At 39.7% G+C, this 23,841-nt stretch overlaps 1 protein-coding gene across 14 annotated transcripts in view; it reads left to right on the plus strand.

The window, feature by feature from the left end:
• BICD1 (BICD cargo adaptor 1) overlaps positions 1-23,841 on the plus strand; it is a 164,976-nt gene that overhangs the window by 20,825 nt on the left and 120,310 nt on the right. For 2 of the 14 annotated variants that reach the window (XM_086884873.1, XM_086884874.1), the window contains exon 1: positions 5,946-6,114. The exons of 11 other annotated variants lie outside the window; for them this stretch is intronic. The gene's annotated coding sequence lies outside the window, so the exon portion shown is untranslated. Of the gene's footprint in view, positions 1-5,945; positions 6,115-23,841 lie in introns of those variants that run through there. One more of the 14 variants, XM_086884877.1, reaches the window with a different exon arrangement.

The following is a 23,841-nucleotide window of genomic DNA, read 5'->3' on the forward strand; positions in this document are numbered from 1 at the left end:
TGGGTTGGCCAAAGGACTCGAGTTCATTGGTAAAGGTTTTGGTTGTGTATCTCCCCTTGCCTGAAGAAGTTTCTGGATGCATCTCTCAGTTCATCATGGATGGTCTTCAAAGAGATTTGAACTGATGCTTTAGGGTGCAAAATTTGTTACAAACATAGAGTAGCCTGGTTTTCAGGCCTCAGCCTTTTATGTTCTGTTCCATTTATTTCTGCCTACGTGTATATATAAAATATGTAAGGTCTTTAAGGATAGCACAGGCTATTAAGTTTATGATGATTTCTGTGAAATAAAACAGAGTTGAATGCTTACAAATATTTAGGGTTATTGCCCAGCAGCAAATCTCTGTGCTAGTGGCTCTGATTCAGTGGAAATTGTGTTGAAAAGAATGATCCTTTTGCAGTTACATTAGCATATATTTTTTACTAAAAAAAAAATCTTGATAAGACAGGACATTCCTAGTAGAAATTATACTGCCAGGTTATGATTTTGTTTTATTTTCCATTAATTAGACCTGTATTTTAAAAGAGTCTATAGGGAAGCTTGAAATTCTAGTCTTGTCCTTACTACTTGCCTGGATGGATCAAATTGCTAATAGAAACTTAAAATGCAATTGTTGTTCCAAATTATTGTTTAGGTTTGTATGTCAGGGGGCACTGTGGAGGCCATTAATACTGGAGGTACAAATTAAATGTAAATTCATACTGGTTTAATTTCTATTTTAGCAGGTCTTTGTAAACACCAGCAGGCAATTTTTCTAACCTCTGGCTTGACAGCATTTCAATGTTGTTTACTGCATTGTCTGAATTTTTTGCTGCCTCTCAAAAGATGAGAGGAGAGTTTGTGTGCTCAGTGTCAGCTTATCATCTTGTCATTCTTTTCAGGCTACAAATGTATATGTTCAAGGGCTCTAAGAAATGTGTGGATTTTTGTGGGTGTGACATTGTCTCGGGTTTTTTTTTCCCCCTTTTTTTCCTTAATTGTAGCTGTATCCCAAAGCTCAGGGACTGGAATTAGAGAGCCTTCTCTGCATGGGTGCAGAAATGTGCCCTCAAAAACAGGGGACAGTTGACAGAAGTGGGCTTAATGGATAAGCATCATTTCCATCTTTCAGACCTTGCTTTATTTAACTTCCTCTGATCAAAGAGAGACCTCTAGCATGCTCTTTTTTCAAAATTGTAATACCCTGTATCTGTCCTTTGAAATGATCTCTAAGGATCATATAAAACATGCTTCTTGCATAGTTTTAAATCACAAATAATTGCTGATGCATGTGTATTGTCTCTCCTTTCTTCCTGCTGTGCCATTTTAGTCTCTCTAATTTCTTGCTCTTTAGTGGCTTTATCCTCTTTTTCCAATTACTAGGATTTTCTCTCTAAAGTCTCTGGAGTAAATCTCTGGAAAACTGCATCATGCACAGCTGTTTAGATTTTCCAAAATATTTCTTTGGCTTGTATTCAGAGACTATTTAAGTGGCAAATAAATTAATGGGATTGTTTTAAAAGAGGAAATGTTCCTTCACTAGCTATTTTTACATACGCAAAGGGGTATTTAAATTTTTGTGTTTGTCTTCATGGGCTCTTATTGAAATAAGCAACCATGCTCATGCTTCTGTCTTTAATGGTGTTCCATCCTGGCATGAAGCTTCTATTCATTTTGCTCACCGTCTTCCACCCAAATGTTAAATGAGTAGCCTTTGGGGCTCCCCCCTTACCTTAGGTCGAAGGAGGGACAGACAGTTGGACTGCAAGAGATCACTTCTGGAAGTGCTTCTGCTGTGAGGAGCTCCTGGCTTGTTTAGGGTGGGCAGGAAACTTTTAGATGACTTCATGTTGGGGGAAGATAAATCCTATCTGAAGTACTTAGAGCTGCGCCATTCAGATTTGCTCCTGGCTGGATGAACAAATTCATGGAGTGCAAGGGTTAAAAAGTGCTTAGGGCTTGTCTGACCTGAGGAGTAAGAGCTGGAGTATAACTCTCCTTTAGCTTTGTGCTGAGCCTTTTGGTTTGCATTTGTCTTGTGGGCATCTTGTGAAAAGGCATCCAGTCTGCATGGGAAGAAATTAAAAGGCAGACTTGACTGTTTCCTTGGCAATTAATTTTAGTAGTTAACTCCCTCTGGTTAAAAGCTCCGTACTTAATCTCAGATTTCAGTGTGTTTGGTTTAAATTTAAATTATAGCTGAAAATTTCCCTTTTTATATGCTTTGCTTGACTAAAAAGCCTCAAGGACATTTAAATTTCTGCCAGAGGTGATTTTCTTATTTCCTTTTTCTTTTTATTTGATGTTGTAGTCATGTCATCCAGCTATCAGCTTTCACCTCCAAAACAGAGTGAGCTTCTTATCCTCAGTGCTGAATTTTCACATAACCTTGAGACAGAATTGTAATTCTCTGCATCATCTCCTGATTTTTTGGTGTCCTTTTTAAGTGAGTTATTGGAACTCTTGCTTAATCCTACATCTGTGCAGTTAATACCTTGCTTGGGGAGAAAAATTGCATTCTTGCTTCCTAATTCATTTCTATACATCCAAGGATTATGTTTGCTCTTTCCTGACAAAGAATCATATAGAGACTTGTGGTGACTTGCTCATCCTCTACTATGTCTCATTTCTCTTCAGAGCTTTTGTAGCTGCTGATGTTATTCATAAAAATACTGAAGAGTGCCAGACCTGTGCTTTGTTAATTAGAAACAGTCTCTGCAGCCTGTAGTCTTCAGTAGGAAATGGTGGTGAAAGTTTAATGAAAAAATGTGCTTGACCCTGTGTTTCATCTCTTGTTTACTATCTGCCTGCAGTTGATGGAGTTTTCCCTGGATAGTACTGTAAAATTGAGGAAAACTGAAGATTTTTTGATAGCTAATTTCCAAGATTTTTATATTGTTCTTCAAAAGAATGAATTATGAAGAAAATAACTGCTTCATATCTTTCAGATGTAATGGTTTGAATCTTGCAGTAAAATCTTTCAAAGAGCAGCATGAAAAGTACTTGTATCTTCATTCTTCCTCAATCTGTAGCTGCAGATAACAATTTTTGGTTGTTTTTTTTTTTTTTATAATATTGTAAAAAGGTTGTATGTTGTTGAGAATTCTGAGGTTGCAGAGTTTTAGTAATGGCACACAATGAATTAAAAAAACAAAACCAACAAACCAGCCTTGTAACCTCCTCCAAAGTAGTGGTGTATTTATCGACAGCATTATATCACTGTCAGTGTGTGACACTAAGTTCATTAACTGAGCTAAGAGAGGAAACAACTTTTTGGGTACTAATGTCCTTCTTAACCAAATCCCCTTTAAGATGGGGGTGGTGGTGTGTATCTAAATCTGTGTGTTCATAGAATATGTTTGAATGTCAGTCTAAAATAATGAACATTATCTGGGCCTGTTTGGACAGAAGAATTCCATTTTGGGAATGCTGAAGCTTAAATCAGAACAAATCTGAGCTTTCTGAGCAGTTCAGTTTATTTAGCAGCGAGAGAAAATGTCAAATGAGCCAATGCCATCATGGTTTCATCACTCTCAGGTGATATGAAAAGTCTGAAGTCCTATACTTCAAAATTCAGCAAAATGCCAGTTGCTCTCCTCTTATTTTCCTTCTCTCTCTTTTTTTTTCTTGTTTTGTGTTGTTTTTGTGATTTTTTGGGAGTGGGAATTGCCTTTTACTGATAAGGAGAAAAGATGGGTTGAGGGTTGAAAGAAGTTCTGGCAGCTCTTTAATGAGCAACTTTGTGAACAGCAGATGTCTCAGTGCTCTGAAGATGCAAAAGTAATTTTTCATTGGCACCATATATCTGTCTAAAATCAAACTTGCCAAGTTAAAAATTATGGTAATTGAGTCATACTTTCTTAAGCAGCCATTTTCTGTTTTTCTGAGTAGTGAACTGGAACATGACTTGCATTGTATTTGCACTGAACTCCTTCAGTGCAATGTAACTTTTCAGTTTCCTCTCATTTTATCTCCAGCCAGTTTGGGTACTTCAAATGAATGGTTATGGTAACTCAGGTGATTGTCAGGATGCTATCAGAGTGTGAGTAGCACCACACTGACATAAACCCTGCACAGGACTGGGAGATCATTCATGTCCTTGGAACAGCAGAATGGTTTGGGTTGGGACTTTAAAGATCATGCAGTTCCAGCTCCCACTGGATGAGAATGTTTAAAGCCCTTTACAGCCTGGCTGTGCATATGCTTCTGGGGATGGGACATTCACAGCTTCTCTGGGTAACCTGTGCCAGGCTCTCACCACCCTCACAGTAAAGAATTTCTTCCTAACATCCAATCCAAACCGACCTCCAGCTGAAAGCAGTCAACCCCTTGTCCTATCACTCCACACCCTTGTAAAAAGTCCCTCTCCAGCTCTTGTAGCCCCCTGAGGCACTGGAAGGTGTTCTGACATCTCCCCAGAGCCTTCTCTTCTCCAGGCTGAAGAACCCCAGCTCTCTCAGCCTGGCTCCATAGCAGAGGTGCTCCAGCCCTCTGAGCATCTTTGTGGTCTCCTCTGGATTTGCTCCAGCAGGTCCATGTCTTTTTATGTTGCGGGCCTCAGAGCTGGCTGCAGTGTCCCTCATGGGGAATCACTAGGGTGTGTCTCCAGACTATGAACCAATGGTGAAACTGTTAATGTAACGAGACTCAAGCTTTTTGTATCAGAACACTTAAATTTTGTTGAAATAGTTTTTGTAATGTTGGATAAACTGGAAGCTGAGAGGAATCTCACTTAAAGAGAAAAATGTGTTTTCATTTGGAAACAATTTTAAGTACACATTTGACTTTAGCAGCAGAATAAATACATTTGTACAGGCAAGCAGGCAGGTATTAGGGTTGGAATTCTGCTGAAAAACCTTTTTCAAACTGATACTTTTGTTGCAATGTCACTGCTTACCCCTCACCAGCATCACTTTTCCTAGTCATACTGTTTTCTCCCAAGAAGTGAAGGAAAGGCTGCAGAGAATCACCTGTCCTTGCAGGTCATCAGAAAGTAGTTTTTCTCTTATTACCACAGGAGTTTCATTGAGGCATCTGTCCTGTTTCAGGGAAGTTTGTCTGGAGAGGGGTGTGTAAGTTTGCACTATCCACTTTGATACTTAGAAAACTTAAAAATAAGAAAAGATGCTGTGCAATTGGACGCAGAGGGAAGAAAGAGGAAGAATCTTCTGTAAGTTTAGCAGACAATTTTCTAGGCTAAAAGGCTTGTGGCCATCATTAGTCAAGGTGTAAGTGTACTTGAGGAAGGGTACAACAAGCTCAGTCTTCATGGAATTCCCATTTGGATATAATGAAGGCATAACAACTCCATTGTGCTTTCTGTCAAGGGGCTGCACAACTGGAAAGGAATGATAGGAATAATTTGGCTCAGATTCCAGGGGAATTTTCCTGTAAGGAGCTTGGGATGGAAAAATTAATTGTAAAGTGCCAAGAGCACTTTGAGAAGATCTTTTCTAAATGACTGTTTGCACAGGAGCAATTGCTTCCCTGCCTGAGTTGCAGAAGGGAGTAGAAGCAGAAATAAATCTGTAGAGTTTATGAACTCCTGATTATTTACCTCTTTGAGTACTGGCAGTTCTGTACTGGGATAGCTCAGGTTTGATAGTGCAACCCACTAGATTCATATGCAGGTGCAATTTAGCCTGTGAGTCTAAAGATAACTGCCTGACTTGTTCCACAATGTGGAAACCCTAGTATGTTTTGAGCTCTGTAGCTAATGAGTTTTGCAATCAGACCATAATTTAAATCACATAAATATGTTGTCTTGTAGGTATTTTTGTAGGATTTTTTTTTGGTTGTTTTTTTTGAACCTAGAATTAAAATCTGTCATTAATTTAAGCACAGCATGTTAACTATAACACTGCTCTGTATAGGTTGCAAATGGTTATTTGCTAAAACAAGATAAAATATTGCAATTGTGTTGCTGCAGTAACGATGTAAACAGTCTAATTGGAAACTAATTAGGTACTTGTTTCTGGTGTGATGTGTTGATCAGGTAGAAATGCAAGTGCTGCTATTTCTCTGCATTTTTGTTGCTTACTTATGTTGTGAAGATTCAATGTAGGTGACCCAGGGTACATCTTTCTGCACCAGTAGTTCATTATGTGTCCATGGTTTCTAAAATAGCTTTCACAGGTGAGTGGTGCATGCATGCATTAATAAGAAAAAATAATGTTGAGTGGAAAAGTACTCTTCTTGTGTGTGGGTTTTGGTGGAGCAGTTTGATGTACAACAAAACTTCAGAGGATTTCACTGGCCACGTGAACAGGAGACATTGATGTGTTTGTAACTCCTTTGTTGTGACAAACAAGAGGTGCATTAGCTTCTTAAATTGAGATTATCTCAAATGGAAGTAGCACATTTCCTGTTTTTGTTTGGTTCAGCTGCAGCAAAAATGGATTTCACCTTGGCTGGTTTAAAACTTCAGAATATTTTAATTTGGATTTGATTTTAGGGAGGGGAATGGTTTGCCAGTAGTAACAATCAGCTTTCTGTAGTGCTCCTAAAATGACATGGTTATTTCGATGATTAATAGCACTGCACAGTCTATTAGAGTGATAACACTGGACTGCATGATTATAGTTTATATTCTTCTGCAGTTTCAATCTTTTTGTTTATAATTATTTTCCTTTCAATTTTCTTTTATGGAGACATATGTTGCTTATTAAGCAATCCACTATGCAGTTAACTTGATTATTTGCCAAGTTTGCATCAGCAAGGCTGATGTTACAAATACTTGTTAGACAAAACTACTTTGAGCTTATTCTTGCTACCCTGCTTTGACAAAATGAATTCAGTGGCATTGCCAAGACCTCCACAAAGAACTGCAAGCTCTTGTAGGAGGTTCTGTTTATCTGCTTAAAGGTAGGCTTTTATTGGAATCCATGATGAATGTACTTGGGGCAGGATATAAACTGTTATGAAAATAAAGTATTAAAGCCATTGCATGCCAGATTGTATACTGTAAGTAAATAAAAGTCTGCAGAGCAAATGGAGGCTTCTGTACTGGGAAAGGAGAGATTCACAAAAGGGATCATGCATAGGTGTGGTGGTGGCAGCAGCATATAAATTAGGAGGATTGTACATAACTCCAGATGTTCCTTCTTTCAGGCTTCAGGCCAAACTCAAGTTTTTAGCCCATGACGACCACACCATCATCATGCAGGTGAGAGTCTTTGTCAGCACCAGAAAAGACTCGAGTCTGAGGCTGTGCAGTGACTCTCTTTTGAAGGGGGTGTGAATGAAGTTGAGTGGAAGATAACAGTGAGAGTTAGAGTGAGAAATGCTTTAACTAATTCATAGCTTTTTCTTTAATCAAGACAGATGCTAAAGATGCTCTTTTTTTTTGTGTGTGTGTGATGTTGTATTAATTCTATGCTGGAAGCTCTCATACATCCAGGCAGAGGAAATGGGCTCTAATGAGTATGTCTCCAGTCAGACACTGGCTTAATGGATCATAATGGGAATTGAGTGCTTCAGATTTCTTATGGAAAAGACAGAATCTGTAACAGCTGTTCTTTGAAATATAATTTTTCCTTCCAGAAAGATATGATCAAGAAAGAGATGAGGAGAAAGTGTGTGGAATCAATCCCTGCCAGTTAGATCTCATCTCTTATTGTAGTTTATTCTGCATTGAACACCTTTGAATGGATGGTTTATTTCTCCAGCATAGCTTCACTCTTCCATTTCCTCCCCAAGACTGTTGCTCTCTCCCATCTCCTCTGTGGAAGCACTCCCACTTTCTGTCTGTAGCCATGCAAATGATACTGGAGGGATAAGTCAGGAGGAATGCCTGAATTCATGGAGGATGGGAGAACAAATCTGTGTAAAACTCCTTGAATCAAGCAGCAGATATTTGTGTGATGCTGGAGCCAGTGGTTCTGTGTATCTGCGCGAGGCTACAGAAATGGAGGAGGGCAAAGCAGTCACGGCAGCCTACCCTGTCTGTAGGTTTTCTATTTCTGTGTTTCCTACATAATTAACTAGCTCTGCCTGGATCTCTTTGCTCATCATCCAAACAACTGATTTCCTGAAAATGCTTCCAGTTTGATTCCAGCCACCTCCAGCTCTCTGGCTTAGATGTTTCTGGAGAGGAGCCCTACCCTAAGCAAGCACTTTAGAATTAACCAGTGGTGGTGGTGGCTTCCTGTTGGCACTGGAGTCCTCAGTGATGACTCCTTGCTTCCTGTGCTTTGAGCAGGGCTTTGCCAGACAAAGGGATGGCTCCATAACACTGCAAACCAGATCCAAATTTTAGTCTGGAATAGCGCAGTTACTCTGGGCCTGTGATGCCAGCAGAGCCAATACAGGGTTACATGAAGGAAAAAAACAGCTTCTGTCTCATGGCAGCAGCTTGTTCCATGAAGCTCGTGCTGTCTGCTTTTTTACAGACTGGCTTGTGGAAAGAAGGAGAATTTAGCAATAACTGCCTTGCTTCTCGTTTACTAAAATGTATTTGTGTAACCAGTTGTTCAAGCCATTTAGACTCAATCTGGTGAATGAGTTGCTTAAAGGAAGCTGATTAATGTATGCACAGCATATTGTCCAGCTGAAACTTGTTTACCACACGAAAATGTCAACATTATTATCTGCTGCTGTCTTGGAGTGTTAGTATTTCTGTCTTCAGACAATATATCATTGCTGGAATACCAATGAGGCAGATGCAGTGAGGAGTCAGAAGACTTCTGAAGCTCATAAGTCCTTGTATAAATCCATGTGTTAGATTCACTTTATACCTGTCATTGTGGGAAATCGTGAGACTTTGGTGCATGTTTATCAAAATACATGATTTTCTCTTCACTCTTTCAAGTGTCTTTATCCACATAAGAAGGAATAAAAAACTTCATGGAACTTGTGATTAGTTCTTAGGTAGTGGATACTAGGATGTGACTTACGATTGACAAGTGGGAAAACAATCTGTTTGTTTAAAATTATGGATGCTACCAAAAGTGTTTAGAGTCTTAAATGATGGTGCTGTCAGCAAAAATCAGATCTTTTTGTGGTGTGGATCAAGCCAATTGCACGCTAGAGAGAAACATGGATTATTTATTTCAGAGTTGTGCAATCCAGGGTGCTTGGTGGAATTCCAGAAGTCAATCACATCAGCTATCAAAATGTTTTACTATATATTCTATATTTTAGCAAGGAAAGAATAGTTATTATTAGGAGAACCGGGTAACTTGTAGCCAATGAACACTAACTCCTGTCTTCTGTTGATTAATGATTGTTTTGCTTCTCATGCTAATTAGTCCACATGATCAGACTTTCAGTCATGGTTGGTGGTCCTGATCTCCCCCTGCTGGAATTACTTTTTACCCAGTTGGAGCTGATTTCAGCACAACTGCTCTCCTGAGTTCATCACTTTCTTCCTTATCTTGAGAATTCCACCTGAACACTTTGTGGCCCATAAATTCTGCATTCTTTGTTTCCACTATCAGTGGGCATCTTTCTTCCCAAGGTTTGTTAACCTACCCTTAGGTCTGAGATCACTGAAGCATATAAAGCCCTAAACTTTAACAAGGCAATGATTCCAACAAGTAATTTGTTTTTCTAACACATGGATGTCACTTCGAGCTTGCTCGTTAGCTGCTGTTTCATGAATTAGATCTCCATTCTTGTTGACTAGGCTTGTAAGTATACAAAGATCAAACATCAAAGAATGCCCTTTCTTAAGAAAATTTTTACATATTCAACATTTTGCAACAGTGACTATTTTTTTTTTTTTCATTTATTACTTTCAAATGGAGTCCTTACCCTGGTTTTAGTGACAAAACTAAACTTCTTAAGCCTGAGCTGTGAAGATACAGCCGGGATATCAGCTGGCCAAGTACTTGTTTGCAGCAACAGAGTGGGGCACTTGCAAATATCTTAAGGTCTCAGTTATTTAAAGGTCAGCCCCTGTTTTGACCTGTCAATGCTTTAAAACTCTGAGAGTTTTAAAACTATGAGAGTGAATGTTTGGTCACAAAGGATGACAGTAAAATCCTAGTATGCAGTTGCTGCAGCTGTAACCAACTTGTAAACCAACTCTGTCCTTATGGAGGCAGAGGGAGACACGATGCAGTGTCTGATGGAATTTGTTGATATCCAGATCCCAGAAGGGAGAAATGGGGTCTGGGGACAGAGCCCCCATGAGCCTGGAGGAGGCTGGGAGCAAAGGCTGCATGTTGCTTCCTAGCCTGGCTCTCTGCACTAAAGCCACCTGAAGAGGCAGAGCTGCTTGCTTTCTGGTTTTTACCTCAATGCAACAAAAGGAGTGCTTGTGGCAGGGTGGGAGATGTGTGCACTTGCTGCTTGTTACCAAATAAGAGGCTAAGGGCCAAATGTGCCAAGAGTTAATGAGACAGATGCACAGGGAGTGAGAAGAATGAGCACCTTGAACTGGTGAGAAATAGTATTTCTGGGGATCAATGCTTTTGGGAGGATTGAAAGGGAAGTACAGGATAGAGAGGAAGCATCTTAATTAGCTGTTGTTTCCTGTAGCTTGTTCAGTAGCTTTGGCTCTTCCACAGTGCTGGATAATTTTCTAAGATCAGCCGTTACAATAAGGAATTTTTTACTGTGTGTTATTTTAGGAGAATTTTAAGCAATATGAGAAATTAACGGCTCCTTCTAACTGCTAATTTATATCCCCTACAGAAGCCTGTTATGCTAGATATTTTGAATTCTAGTCACCCCCTAAGATGTTTTATTGTGTATCTGATCTGGGGGATAGATAATGATGGTTTGTACCCACAATTGTTATTACCTATATCTTCCAGGCTGATCTGGAGGTAAAAATCAAAGTGGTTTGGAAGTAACATCCCTGATTGTGGCAGGAATTTTCTGATAAGGGTTTTGGAAAAAGGAAACCAGATATTAGGATCTGAAGTCTGAGCTGAAAATTTGAGCCCAGTCTTATCCACAGTGTATTTTTAAATCATCTTGGTGTTGTTTACAAGAATTGTAGTTGTAAATTTACAAGCTCTAGTGCAAAAAGCTGTATGAGATTTGGTCCTCTGCATCCAAGTCCTGTCCTAGGGCTGCAGGGTGAATCCTTTATCTGCTGATAATAACACCACCTGTACAAGGAGAGAACAGTTAGATAAAACCTCAGTGTCCCACAGACAGCACAGCACTTGTGTTATCTGGAAAATTCCAGATACTTGAATTGCGTGATCTCATCCTGAGCTGGGGTTTCCTTGTGTGTGTGTGTGGTACATGAGATGAGCCTGGTGCTGCAGAGGAGGTGCTGCAGTGTGGTTGGAGCTGCACAGCTGCTCCTGTAGCACTCTTCAGTTCAGTCTGCTCCATAGCAATCTCAGATGTGCCAAAATAAACGCTGCTGAACCACCTCCAGCTGAACTCAGCAGTTTTAAAGGCTCTAAGGGTCTCTTGTAATGCTTGTTAGCTCTAAAAAGGATTCTTGATTGCTCAGTGCTTTTACTGCCTTTGTGCTCTTAGCCTGCAAACGTCTCTGAAAGGACAGAAAGGAGGGAAGATACAGATCAGTCGGTGAATTAATTTAGAAAATGCATCTTTGAGAATGCTGGCTGTCAGGGAAACCTCTTTTGGAAATATCTCTTAGAGTGAATGTCCGGGAATTGCCACTTCAAGATGTTTCCAAGGTTTCCACTCTAATTGTGTTCTGTCCATAGTTAAACCTCAGCTCTTGCAGGGCAGGTTTGCTCTTAGGTGCTTTCATGGTCATTTTAGGCAAGAAATAGCATGTCTGAAATTTGGTATTGTTCTATGCAGTAAGGAGAATTATCAGCTTCAGTGGACAGAAAGGTTTGGTTTAAACATAAAGATATAATGACCCTTTTTGGATGTAATATTGTTGCTTTATTCTACCTGTCAGCCTATATCTATCTTTTGATAATTAATAATAAAACATGGGATGTTTTGTAGCTTAATATTTTTAAAGAGTACCTAGCACAGCAAGAGCTTTTGTGTTATGGTGATCCAGCTAATAACAATTAATAAAACTTCTGGAGCTTTTTCCAGCTCCCACTTCCAAATCCCCTGCGACATATGAGCCTTTTAAAAACTCATTTATGGCTCCTTCTTCCATTATTTTTAATATGTCTTTGCAATGAGTCAATTGTTGTTGTGGCTATAAAATAAACTGATGAAACAATTCTTGAATTGGCTATTTTGTTTGATCTGCATTTGGCTCTTCTTGAATAAGTGAGTTTGCTTTTCTGAACTGTGATATATAATACCTGCCCAACAGAAAACAGAAAGGCGGGAACTTTAGGGATGGCGGCACACTGGGATTTCGTTTGCTCTCTAAATAGGAATATCTGTAATATTTGGGAGTTTGAAGGTTTGCTATACACTGGCATTTTAAACCAAAAGACAGAAAATATGATGAGGAACTAAGAGGGTGAATCTAATTAATGCTAAATCTGAAGCATGCTGGTGTGACTAATTCATCCAAGTTGTGTGTTTGGGTATTGTGAAGTGACCTTTACAGCGTTTGGAGGGCAATAAATATTTGGAAACAATAATTAAAGGTTTATATGGTAATTTGGCGTGCCTAATATTTTTTTAGTTGTGCACTGACTTTCTCAAATGAGCTACCTTCTGTGTTATCAGCCAAAAAAACCCTTCCATGGTAAATTTTTTTCTGCTTCTTATTCCCCATTTTCTTTTAAGTGGTGTTTTTTTTTCCAGTTAAGATGGAACTGGGTAATTTTGTGTCAGTGAGGAAGAGCTTGGTCCAAACTACCTCAGGACTGATGATCTGCCTTCAGTGCAGCTGTGTGTGGTAACCCCAAATGCTTGTTTGGGGTATGTGTGTGTTGCAGGCAGAATGGAAGCTTCACAAGTTCATCAGGGAGAGCCTCCCACTGAGGAATCATGTGCAGAAGGACCCTTTTGCTTTCTCAACACCTCTGAGGAGACTGGATGCAGCTGGATCCAATCCTAGCCCCAGACTGAGTCAATGTTTATATCTGAAGAGTTATGGGGTATAATTGAACCCTTATGCAATTCTGTCCTGCGGGATTGAGGATGGCAAATCAAATACGTTTATATGAATTATTTCAATTGACTATGATAATGATTAGACTAAAATATATTAATCAGAATTGCAGAGCATCCTGCTGCAGTGTTGATTCCCAGCAGGTGATGTAATCTGTTTGTACCTGTGCTCAATTATTTATTTATGAGTTGTAATAAGCTGAATAGAATTCCTCTGATTTTCAGGAAGTGTGGTAAAGAAGTTGCTACTATGAAGCTGAACTTTATAAGTAGTCTTAAAAAATAAGTAATTCTGCAGTGAGTGATGCTTATGCTTCTGGTATTAGCCATGTCTGCACTCTATATCCTGACCACAGCAGTATTATTGGATTTGGAAGCTGCAGAAGAGAGCTTAGAACTTTCAGCAGGTTTCAAAGTAATGGTTACATCAGTAAGGCTGTAAGAAGTGAGGCGAGGAAGGAAATGTGATAACTCAGAGTAGAACAAGTGGGGAAAAGTAAAGAAGCTTTTCAAGGCAAGGAAGATGCTTGTTTCATCTGGTAATATTTTGTAGTGCTCTGGCAAAATCAGGAGCTGTGCTCTACTCTTTGCTGTAGACTGCCTTTATGTGGCATTGAATTTGATGTTAGTTAAATCCATCTAACATTTTCTTTAAGAATATGTGAATTTATTAAATTGCATTCATTTAATAGAAAAAATTATACTAATATACCTAGGAAGTTTTCTGAGTATATTTAGACTCATTGCACTTTTTACGATGCCCATAGAGGAATTGGATAATACATGTTATGCTTAGACATCTAGTTAATTTGGGAACCCCGTGATTGGCCTGAATAGGGACTCTTTAAAATGGGTTTCTGGGATCTTGGAGAAAACATTCTTGCTTACAAGTATGTTATAAAGCCTGGGTAGAGAGCAAAGTATGGTTCATTTTCTGTTTAGTTTTTTCTTTAGAGATGTCTTAAAATTCCAGTAGCTTACATTTCTGCCACAAATACATGTAATTTGTGAAATTCCAAATTTGTCACTAGGTCTGTTCCTAGGCTTTCCAAGGGTATCACAGCCACCTGCAAAAAAACCATATTCCACAGGAAAAAAATGACTTTATGTCAACACTGGAAGCACATTTCAAAGAGACTTTAACCCAGTTGTTTGGATCTTTTTCTAATAATTTCTGGTTCTGTGCCTGCAACTTTTTCCTGTGTGGAGAAGCAATAGGTGCAGCTGTAGTATGGCTGTCATACAAGTGCAGTTCGTGCTTCCACATTTCTTAGGTTGAAGAGAAGGCCCTTGGAAAATGAGGTTCAATCATGTTATGGCCTATGTGTTTAACACATCATGTTAAATTTATTTGTCCCTGTCCTTTTGACAGTGATAAATGGCTTATTGGATCAGAGACCTTGGATAAATCAATGAGGAAGCTTCTTCAGTATGCATGTGTCTGCTGGTACCTGGAGGGATGTTAGTGAGTATCAGAGATGAACTAAAGAACTCTCTGAAAACGGGCACTCTGCTGTTTTTATCAGATAGCACGCAAGAATCTTGGAGGAGCTAAAAAAATTTAAGCAATTTAGATACAGAGTAGATAAGTAACCACTTCACGTGCAATCTATCGAAGTGTGAGACCTCGTGTGTATTTAAAAGCAGAGGTTCAGTGTGGCTAGTAGAGACTGGAAATCTTTTCATGCAAGCCATCACCTGTGTCAGCACCTCTTTCTGCACTCAGTAGCATGAATAATTTAGTTCTTTGTTAATGTCAGTAAGAACTGTTTTCAAAGCTTCCTTTAACTTTCTGTTCTTGATACCTGGGCTTCCCTCCTGCACTCCAAAATTACTTACACAGAGGTGATGTCTTTCCTTCATGATGGCACTATTGCAGCACCAGTGTTGTGGAGAAAGAAGTGCAGTGACAGTGAAGTCCATTCCCATCCCTATTCCTCCAAATCCAGATGGCAATGGAGAGTTGTGGCTTCTCTCACAGCACCTTGACCTTGGCTATCCATTGCTACTCTGAATGATGTGTGGAGGATGTATTGCCGTGCTTTTAGCGTGGTTTTATGTAGTTCACAATGATAGAATGCCACTGTAATTTTTATGGAAGGTTCAGTGTAGGGTGTCATTGGGGATTTAGGAGTATCTGCTGCCAGGCAGAAGTAGGGATATTTAATCTCTTTTGTGTTTGTGCTTCTCAATTTCCCGCTCTGACTTTCCAAAACATGGTTTATCTTTGCTTCTCAGAGCAGCTCAGGGCTCTTGGAGCCAAAGCTCTCTTAAGTCAAGGGTGGCTGAAGTGAAGGAAAGCTGGATTATGGAGGGGCTCACTGACACTGCTCTTTCCGGGGGGTTGATTTTGTGTCAGCAGTGCTGGTGTTGCTGAGGGAAGGGGAAAGGAGGCAGAGAAGCTCTCTTGGGAGCATGTCAGGGCTAAGTGATTCTAGTCCTATCTCTATAGCAGCAGGAGGGTGGTGACTTGGTGGTGAGGCAGTTGAGTGTGATCATGATTTCTTCTCCTTGTAAAGTGTGCCACTGCACTGAAAATATATTCCCAGGCTTTTTGAAGTAGGAGGAAATATTAAATTAAAGAGAAAATATTAAAGCCATGTTGTGTTACTCAGGTAAGTGCTGCCTGCGTGTTGGGCACTGGAGTGGTGGTGGGCGTGACAAGGTGCTTGGACAGGTCCCTAGGAAGGGAAGAGGAGCACCCAGTGGTAAAGGCATCTTGCCTCTATCCATGGTGCAGTGAATCCAGAGATTCTGGAAACAAAACTTAGGCAGTAACTCCTCAGCCCTGCTCTGTGTAGGTCCTGTGTTGTCCCTTATCAGTAACTAGGTAGGAAACAGAAGGAAAGGGTGGGATCCAGTGAAGTGCTACTTAAACACGCGCAGAAGAAAACAAAATCAAAATATTTTGATACATTTTATATGTATTTCTGCATTAATCCCAGAAAACGAAGTACTAAAATGTGCAACTAAATACTTGTCTTTAAAAGAGGATACTGCCATAACATGCATCTTAAATGTGGCAGGAGGGTGATAAATGCTGGGATAATGCAGTGTCAAAGTACAGAGAGAGCTGGAGTAGGCTGAGCTGGCAGAGAAGCTGTGCTGTATTTTAAAGCTTAAAGTCAAGTCAAATCTGCTATAGGTAGCAGAAAAATCCCAGTGAGTTTTGGCATGGAAAAGAAAAAAACATGGTAATAGGATTGTGTTATTGCTGTCAGTGCTGTGGAGGAAAATGGGAGAGATTGTAAAGGGATGGGGTGCAACAACTGTGTCATATTGGGATGGGATGCTGCAAATTAGCTTTAAACACTGTCAGTGGCAGCTGCCTACATGAACTGGGGAGGGGATTTGTAAGGAGAGAGGCAGCATCTGGCTCCTGAGTGTGCAGAGCAGTTTCAAAATGTCACACTGAAGCTGCTCTGTGGTAGTAGCTACAGTGTGCATAAATTCAACATCTCTGCAGGGACAACAAAAATGAGAAGACGCCCACCCAGAAGCTGAAGACAGCTCTGGGAGTGCAGAAAAGGATGGTATTTGTTGTGGGGGTTGCTTTTGGTTTGTGGTGTTTATTTTTTGGTTGGTTGTGTTGGTTTTTCAAAGAAATATTGAGAGAAGTTAAGGGTCAAATCTTTGTGGTGGTTTAAAGCATAATGCAGTAGACTCCAAGGAAAAGAGTTCATCTACCAGACCCTGTTCTGTGATGTGCATATCTGCTCTTTTTTCAAGAATATTCAAAGCAGAAAGTCGCAATAGTAAAATCAAGTTATTTTATCACTTTTTCCATCCCAGTGAAGAATGTGGGAGTTTTAAATTCCCGGAAATCTCTCTTGTGAGGGAGGCAGATACCAAAGGACTTGTCTTGGTGCCTGTAGAAAAGGTGATTGGAGGAATAACATAACTAAAATAGATTGACATGTCATCACTATAGTGTGGTGTGCCTTGAAGGACAGAAACATTACTTGTGCTATGGAACTGCTCACCTTAATTTGATTCACTTAATATGATTTTGCACTTTAGAAGACTGAAAGGATGGTAAAGAGCAAGGGTGAGGCATACTTTCCAGGGAAGCCTAAAAAAGCCCATTGCCCTTATCTGGGAGATAGAGTAATTTTTATAATAGAATTCACCTTTGAGTGAACAGAATAGATAGCAGAATAGTCAGTGTGGGTTTTGCAACAACAAGGCTTTCCCTATTTGTTTACTGGAGTTCTTTGAGGCACATGGTAAACATGTGAACAAAGATGATTGTCAGGTGAGGTGATATACTGGGATTTTCCATAGGTGTTTGACAAAATCATCAACTGCACTTCATTTAAAAAAAAATATGGAAGCCCTGCCCCAACACTGCAATGGACCAGCAAGGTAAATCTTCAAGTGAATTAATAATGGAAGAAAAATTGCAGAATGCAGGTATCAGTAAAATGGGAAAATCTCATGGTGGAAATCAAGCCACCAGTAAAGGACTGCAGATGTCTCTGCTGGAGCCTGTGCAGCTCGATATATTAATGGGTAACTTGGAAAAGACAGGGAACAGTGAAGTGAATGAGTTGTTGATGATACTTAAGTATTCAGGGTAGTCAGACTGGGACCCAACTGAGAAATTGCAGACAGGCTTTATGAGGCTGAGCAACTGGGCAGCAGAAGGTCACAGGAAAATTGATGTATTGATTTGAGCTGCCAGTTTACCTTCAGTAGTAATGCCTTAAGATTGAAGAGACATTCTTATGCAAACAGCCTCTCACTATGGTCAAAAACCCCACCCAAAACCTGAAATCAAGAGGTGTGGTCATCTCTAAAACGACAGTCCAACTGGAGGAGAATGTGGACAAGAGAAACAAAGGTGATTAAAGGCAAAGGATGATTTCTGAAAGTGGAATGATGAACTAAGACATAATTCTTCAGGCTGGAGAGGATCTGCAGTGACACAGATAGGACGGAGGTCTGTGTCTGTCAGGCAGGGAATACCTGGGGAGTGAGTGTTGTGTGTTCTCCAGCAGAAGAGCTGGCAGCATCCAGTGTCGGCTGCAGGTTCAAAGCCCAGGAAAGAAATGCTTTTCTGCCCAGTGTAGTTAGGCTGTGTAGCTGTCATGTGGCCCTCTGCACTGATTCACAAAGTGACAGGACATTTCAGGAACATCTACTGAAAGCTGTTAAATAGGAAAGGATGTTTCTGGCTCAAAGCTCTGGCCTCACCAGCTAGAGTGTGTTCTGAGGACATGGTGGTGCATGCTTTGCCTCTTCATGAGCAGATTCCCTGGGGCCTTGATGTTGCTGGCTGTTGGAGGGGAAATGTAGGCTCTTGCCTGGCTTGTGCAGCCTTTCATACCTCACTGAAAACAGAAAACAAGTCAGTGTTTGACAAATACCTGTGAATTACACTGCTATTCTATTGACTTTGTGGTTTACACTAGTAATTGCCAACAAATCCTGTCTTCATCCCTGGTTTCTAGGGCTACTTAGAGAACTGCTGCCTTGAAAGGATCAGGTGAGAGCTCTACTTTTTTGTAGGTAAAGCAGGTAGGGCCCTAGATCAAGCTTATTTGATCTCAGAAAATAGTAGACAGGATTATTGGTGACTGAAAAGGAAAGGCTTCTATCTTTAGGGCTTTTTAGACTTGTGTACTGGGTTGTCTTTTTTGATCTCTGATGTGGCAGTCAGCACAGTTCCATGCATCCCACTGATGATGGGGCTGTGGGAGGTAGGGGGAAGAGGAGGAGTAGGACCAGGGAAGGCTCTTCATGGAAGCAGATTGAGCTTGGCTTATTCCGTTAAACTGTGCACCTTGGCCTGCTTGTGGAAGGTGCAAACACACAATTTTTACTTGGAAGTTGTATTTATTCAATCAAAATTGCTTTGATTTTTGAAAACTGGCATAGAGTAACAAACAGACTTTCAAAACCTATGTGAACCTGTTGACTACTGGCTTAGCTTACATGAGCAAACAATATCTCTAAAACAGGGCTTAAAAAAACCCAAATTATAATTAAGGACAAGAGGTTTTGCAGCAGTTTTACAATAGGAGTTTTAATATAAGTAATTTTTTGGTTAGGTTGCAAATACTTTTTGTCTGAATTGCCACAGGGCTCTGAAGCTTCAGGAAAACTTCTTTAGAAATCTTTCATGCTCTTTCATTGAGAATGTGACCTAGCAACTGCTTAAAGAGCTGGACTCTTTAAATGATTTCTATTTTGGGTGTTAGCAGAAATAAAGAATAAGGCTGGTACCAGGAAATATAGGAAGAGACAGGCCCTTCACTTCATACAAAATAGGTCAGTGTTCCCCACTGCCCTAGGGTAACTCTGAGTGCCCCAGAATATCAACTGCAGAGAGAATGGGGATGTGAAATGTGCATCTCCCTCTTGACCCAGGGAGTGAAGTGGTTGGGAAGCAGAGAAGCTTGTCTGAGGATGGCTAGTGGGTAATGGAAATTCAGTGGTGAGCTTAAAGAAAAGTTGCATGATTTGCTAAACCTTACAGTGCTTAGCAGTGAAGCAGCTTTAAATAATGCAAATATTGCCAGCAGCTAATTAGGAATGGTGATGTATGAAATAGTGTTTTTTATAGCAAAGTGTTTCCCAGTACAGCATTGAAAAGCATGTTGTCATTCCTCAAACATGTGGTAAAAGTCTGTTCCTATTCAAATGGCACATGGGAATTTAGGGTGCTGGAAACTGACTTGCTCCATATTCTATATTCAAAATGGATAAGTTAAAAATCCTATTTTTGAACTAACCTAATCACCATATTTTTTTTCTTTGACAGAAAATAATTCAAAATAATATGTATCTCTTCAAAAGCAGAACTTTCAAAGTAATGTATAAATGCTGGTAGCATTTACTTAAAGGTAGTATTACTAATGGAGACCTACAGAAGAATATATTAATTGTACAGATTTAAAATAATTATTATAGTAATTCATTATGTTAATGTTCTTAGTAGCTAATGCTTAACATATAATCAGCTTTGTAGTGGTTTTTCACTAATTCCCCTAGCCTAATTTTGTGTGTATTTAATTGAGCTAGCATGGTTAATTCAATTTCTTTTATCAACTCTACCCATGGCAAAGGTCTGTGAAGCTCTTTACATTGTTGAGCTGGAATGTGAGGGAGACCTTTCCCTCTCCATAAACTCCTGGGTTCCTTAACTGCTGCAAGGTGCCCTGAAACCCATTACTTGTGCTGCAAAGTATGTCTTGATTGAATTACACTGCTGACATTTCTGCCTATCCAAGTTCCCTAAGCTCCTTTTTTTGTTGTCCTGTGAAACTACTAGGAATGTTTTCAGGTTTTGCTTTTTCCTTCCCCTTGAAATTGTGATTAAAAAAAAAAAAGTTTTATTACTCTGGTTGCATGTAAAATGGGGGAAAAAAAAAGTCTAAGTACTGTGTGGCAGGAGCTACCTGATCTCTTGAAAGGTTGGAAAGAATGGAACCTCTGAGGAATTAAATAGCAGGTGAAGGCTGATACTGCAGTAGGTGGATTCTTTTTTTAAAATTTTTTAGTTAGACTTAAACTTCCTTTACTATAGAAACACTGACTCAGCTTCATAAATCATGAAGGATTTATAGAATCTTCTTGAATAAAGGTTTTTGTTTTATGAACATTTTTCTCTAGGTGTGCTGACTCTGTCACGACCCAGACAATCCTTTGTACAAAATATTCCAATTATTTTTCTGGGCTCACTTTGGTGAAAAATAAATGGACTCTTTGAAACACTTGAATTGTGATACAAAGGAGGACCAAATCTGCCTGGCCTAACTAAAATGGAGAGGTAGAGGGCATCTGAAGACTCACTGGTGGTATCTCCTGCACAGCTGTGACAAAACTCAGCCCAAATCAAAGCACTAAGCTATTTTCAGGGCACCGCAGATCGTGGAAGCAGAGATTGTACTTTGTGAATATTAGGATGTTTTTGAGATTTTAATTTATTTATTTTTTTCTGAGGGAAAAAATAGTAAAATGGGTCAATAAAATCCCTTTTTCTGAACATCACAGAAGATCTGTGGTTGTCATATCTAAGATTGCAGGTCTTATGCTTGCAGCGTAAACCTTTTTTAAATACATCTTCTCTACAGCATCTTCAGTGATAATGTAACTATTTGGATAGCATCTAAACAGCAAACTAGCTATTTTTGGAAGTGTTCCTTAAAGTGCACCATATCAATACTGGTACTTTTACAGCAGAAACTCCTGGGATCGGTGAAGCTTTGATGTCCATAAGGCTTTGTTTGCTTAAGAGCATTTGCCACCTTTAAAAATAAGGAAAAAAACCCCCAGAACTTCCCTGTGGTTAGCCAAAAATCCATGTCCTATGTGAGAACATGTTAAAATTTGACTGCACCTGATCATTATTCTTCAAAATTATTTTTATGCATACATTTCTGAAGAAAGCAGGACAGCTTATGAATGCCGTAGTTTTTTTTAAATACACAGAAGTAGTAGTAGAAGAATATTAGCAGAGTTCATTTCCCTCAGAGGTGAAACATGTTTGACCCACTGCACTTTTCATTTTGGCCATCTGGCAGAGGTCCCTCTACTAATAATTACTTTTAACCACCCCCCCTCCCCACTTTTACCTGTTTGCAGTCAGGTAAAGCATAAAGAAAACAAAGTAATCCTAATTTGTAGTGAGGTATCATCCAAAAATAGTGTTCTGAGCTGTAGAACAAGGCAGGTTACAATTTTGGAAAAGATTTGGCAGGAAAGGAAAGTTGAAGGAAAGTTGTATGATTTCTAAATGAAGTTTCCTGGCTTTTTGAATCTAACAGATGGAGATACCATTTTTCAGCATTGAGTCATCTTGTATATTCTAACTATAGTTATAACACTTTTCTGAGAGGCATTTCATAATTTATTCACTGACAGGAGTTATCACAGCTGTCTGCCAGAGGAAGATTTTTCTCAGCAGTTGAAGAAATAGTTGCCCCACTTTAAGTGGAATCCTGCTCTGGGGCCAGCTCTGGATTTAAAATAAATAGGCAGGTGCATTGTCATAGCACCAAGCGTGGTGTGGTCTCTGCTGTTTTCTGAGAAGGTCAATGAGAAGGGTAGCATGTATCAAATGTGGGGGAGGAAGCAGGGAACAGCCCCAAATACACCATAATGAGAAGTGTGAGATTAAGCAGAAAACATGGTGAATAACGAACTCGTTTGCCTGCAGTTACAGCATAAAAGGCAAAGATGATGAATAACTGCAAATGCTGCTGCCTTTAAGACCTACACAAAAGACAGTTCTTTAGACACCTGATAGGGTTGCATCCAAAAAAAAAAAAAAGGTTTAACCTCTCTTTTCCTTATTGGAAACATAATTCTGTGTAATAGTGATGATACAAGATGGCTGAGAGCTGGCTGTGAGAGAGGGAAAAGAATTGTAGTAAAGCAAGTCCTTGTCCTGCAGGGGATTGGGAAGAAAAGAGTCTGGATTTTGGTGAAGGAGTTTAGTAGCTGGATTTCTGCAATTAGTTCTTAGAGTAGCAGAGCTTCCTGTGTCTTCAGTGTGATGACAGAAACAACACACCTCTCCCCAAATCAGTGGAAAATTGTGCATGTTCAGCATATTTAAATTGGGAAGTCTTGAAATGTAAGATTAGCCATTTGATGGAAAAAATAGTATTTAACTTGCATAGTGAGAAGAGATGGGAAAAAAAAGAACAAGTATCCTGACCAAGAGCTCTTGAAGCGAGAACTAAAATGTTGATTTAGTGTTGCAGCACCTTGTTCTGTAAATCCTGCAGCTCTGCCAGCCTTCCTTGCCTCCTTTCTTAGGACATGTCTGCCATGTAGAGTTGTCTTCCTTTGATGATGGAAGACCAAATGACTGGAATTAGGCATGACCAGCTTTTCTCTTAGTGCCAATAACATTAATGACTGCCTTTGAATGCACAATTTTGAGTATCTTAGCTCCTTAAAAAAAGGGGCAGCAACAAAAAAAACCTTCTTAATAATGATATTGGCTATTGTCCTGCATGACCCTGAGTGTAGTTTACTATATAACAGAGATGTATTTTGCTTCCAGATGGCAGCATGGAGGAACATTAGCGAAATCAATATCGTATTAAAGATTCAGGCTGCATTAGGTTGGTATGACAGGTTATTTTCTCTGAGTGCTGACATCATGTTTCATTATGTCCATTCCTGGATCTCCATGAGGTAGTGATGGAGCTGATTCAGCCCTCCTGGGAAGTTCAGTCTTTCAGGAGATCCTCCTCCCATGGTGCTGTACCCACCAGTGCTGTTGCCTGGTTATCTCTGTGGAGGCTGCAGCCATGGGGATGTCCTGGCACTGCTGTCTGCACTGGCCATGGTACTGCCTTGGATGCTCCTGGCAGGCCTTGCCAGATGGCTGAGTTATCCAGAAAGGGCAAGGTAGGTGGGAAGAGCTCTGTAGAGAGTCAGCAGAGGAAGGATGATGCCAGGGAGGCAAACAGGATGGGACTTCTGTTGTTGCTTCTGTGATTTGCATGGTAAGGTGTGGTGCAATAGCAGGGTACTGCAGGGGGACTAAAGAGCCTCAGCTTTGCTCCTTAGTTACATCTCTATCTCTCTTTGTGGCCTTGAGCAATTTGCACCCAACTTTCCCTATAGGTAAAACAAGAAAATTAAGAAAATAATGCTTATTTAACTTCTTATGCTACTTTGAGATGTCCAACAGAAAGGTGGTGAGTATTGTTATTCATAGACTCGCATCTTTTTTCCAACTTCTTGTATTAATTTTTGCTCCTTAGAATTAAATATTTACGTCTCCTAGTCTGGGAAGATTAATTTCCCACTTAAAGATGATATTTCATGCTTGCAAAATTATTACTTTGATGGTAATTATTCCAACATGCATTAAAGGAAAACGCCAAAATTATTTGGGATTCAAAGGCACAGTGTTTTTTACTGTATTGTGTA

This window comes from Cyanistes caeruleus, chromosome 4 (assembly GCF_971803275.1).
Source record: "Cyanistes caeruleus chromosome 4, bCyaCae1.hap1.1, whole genome shotgun sequence".
Taxonomy (NCBI): domain Eukaryota; kingdom Metazoa; phylum Chordata; class Aves; order Passeriformes; family Paridae; genus Cyanistes; species Cyanistes caeruleus.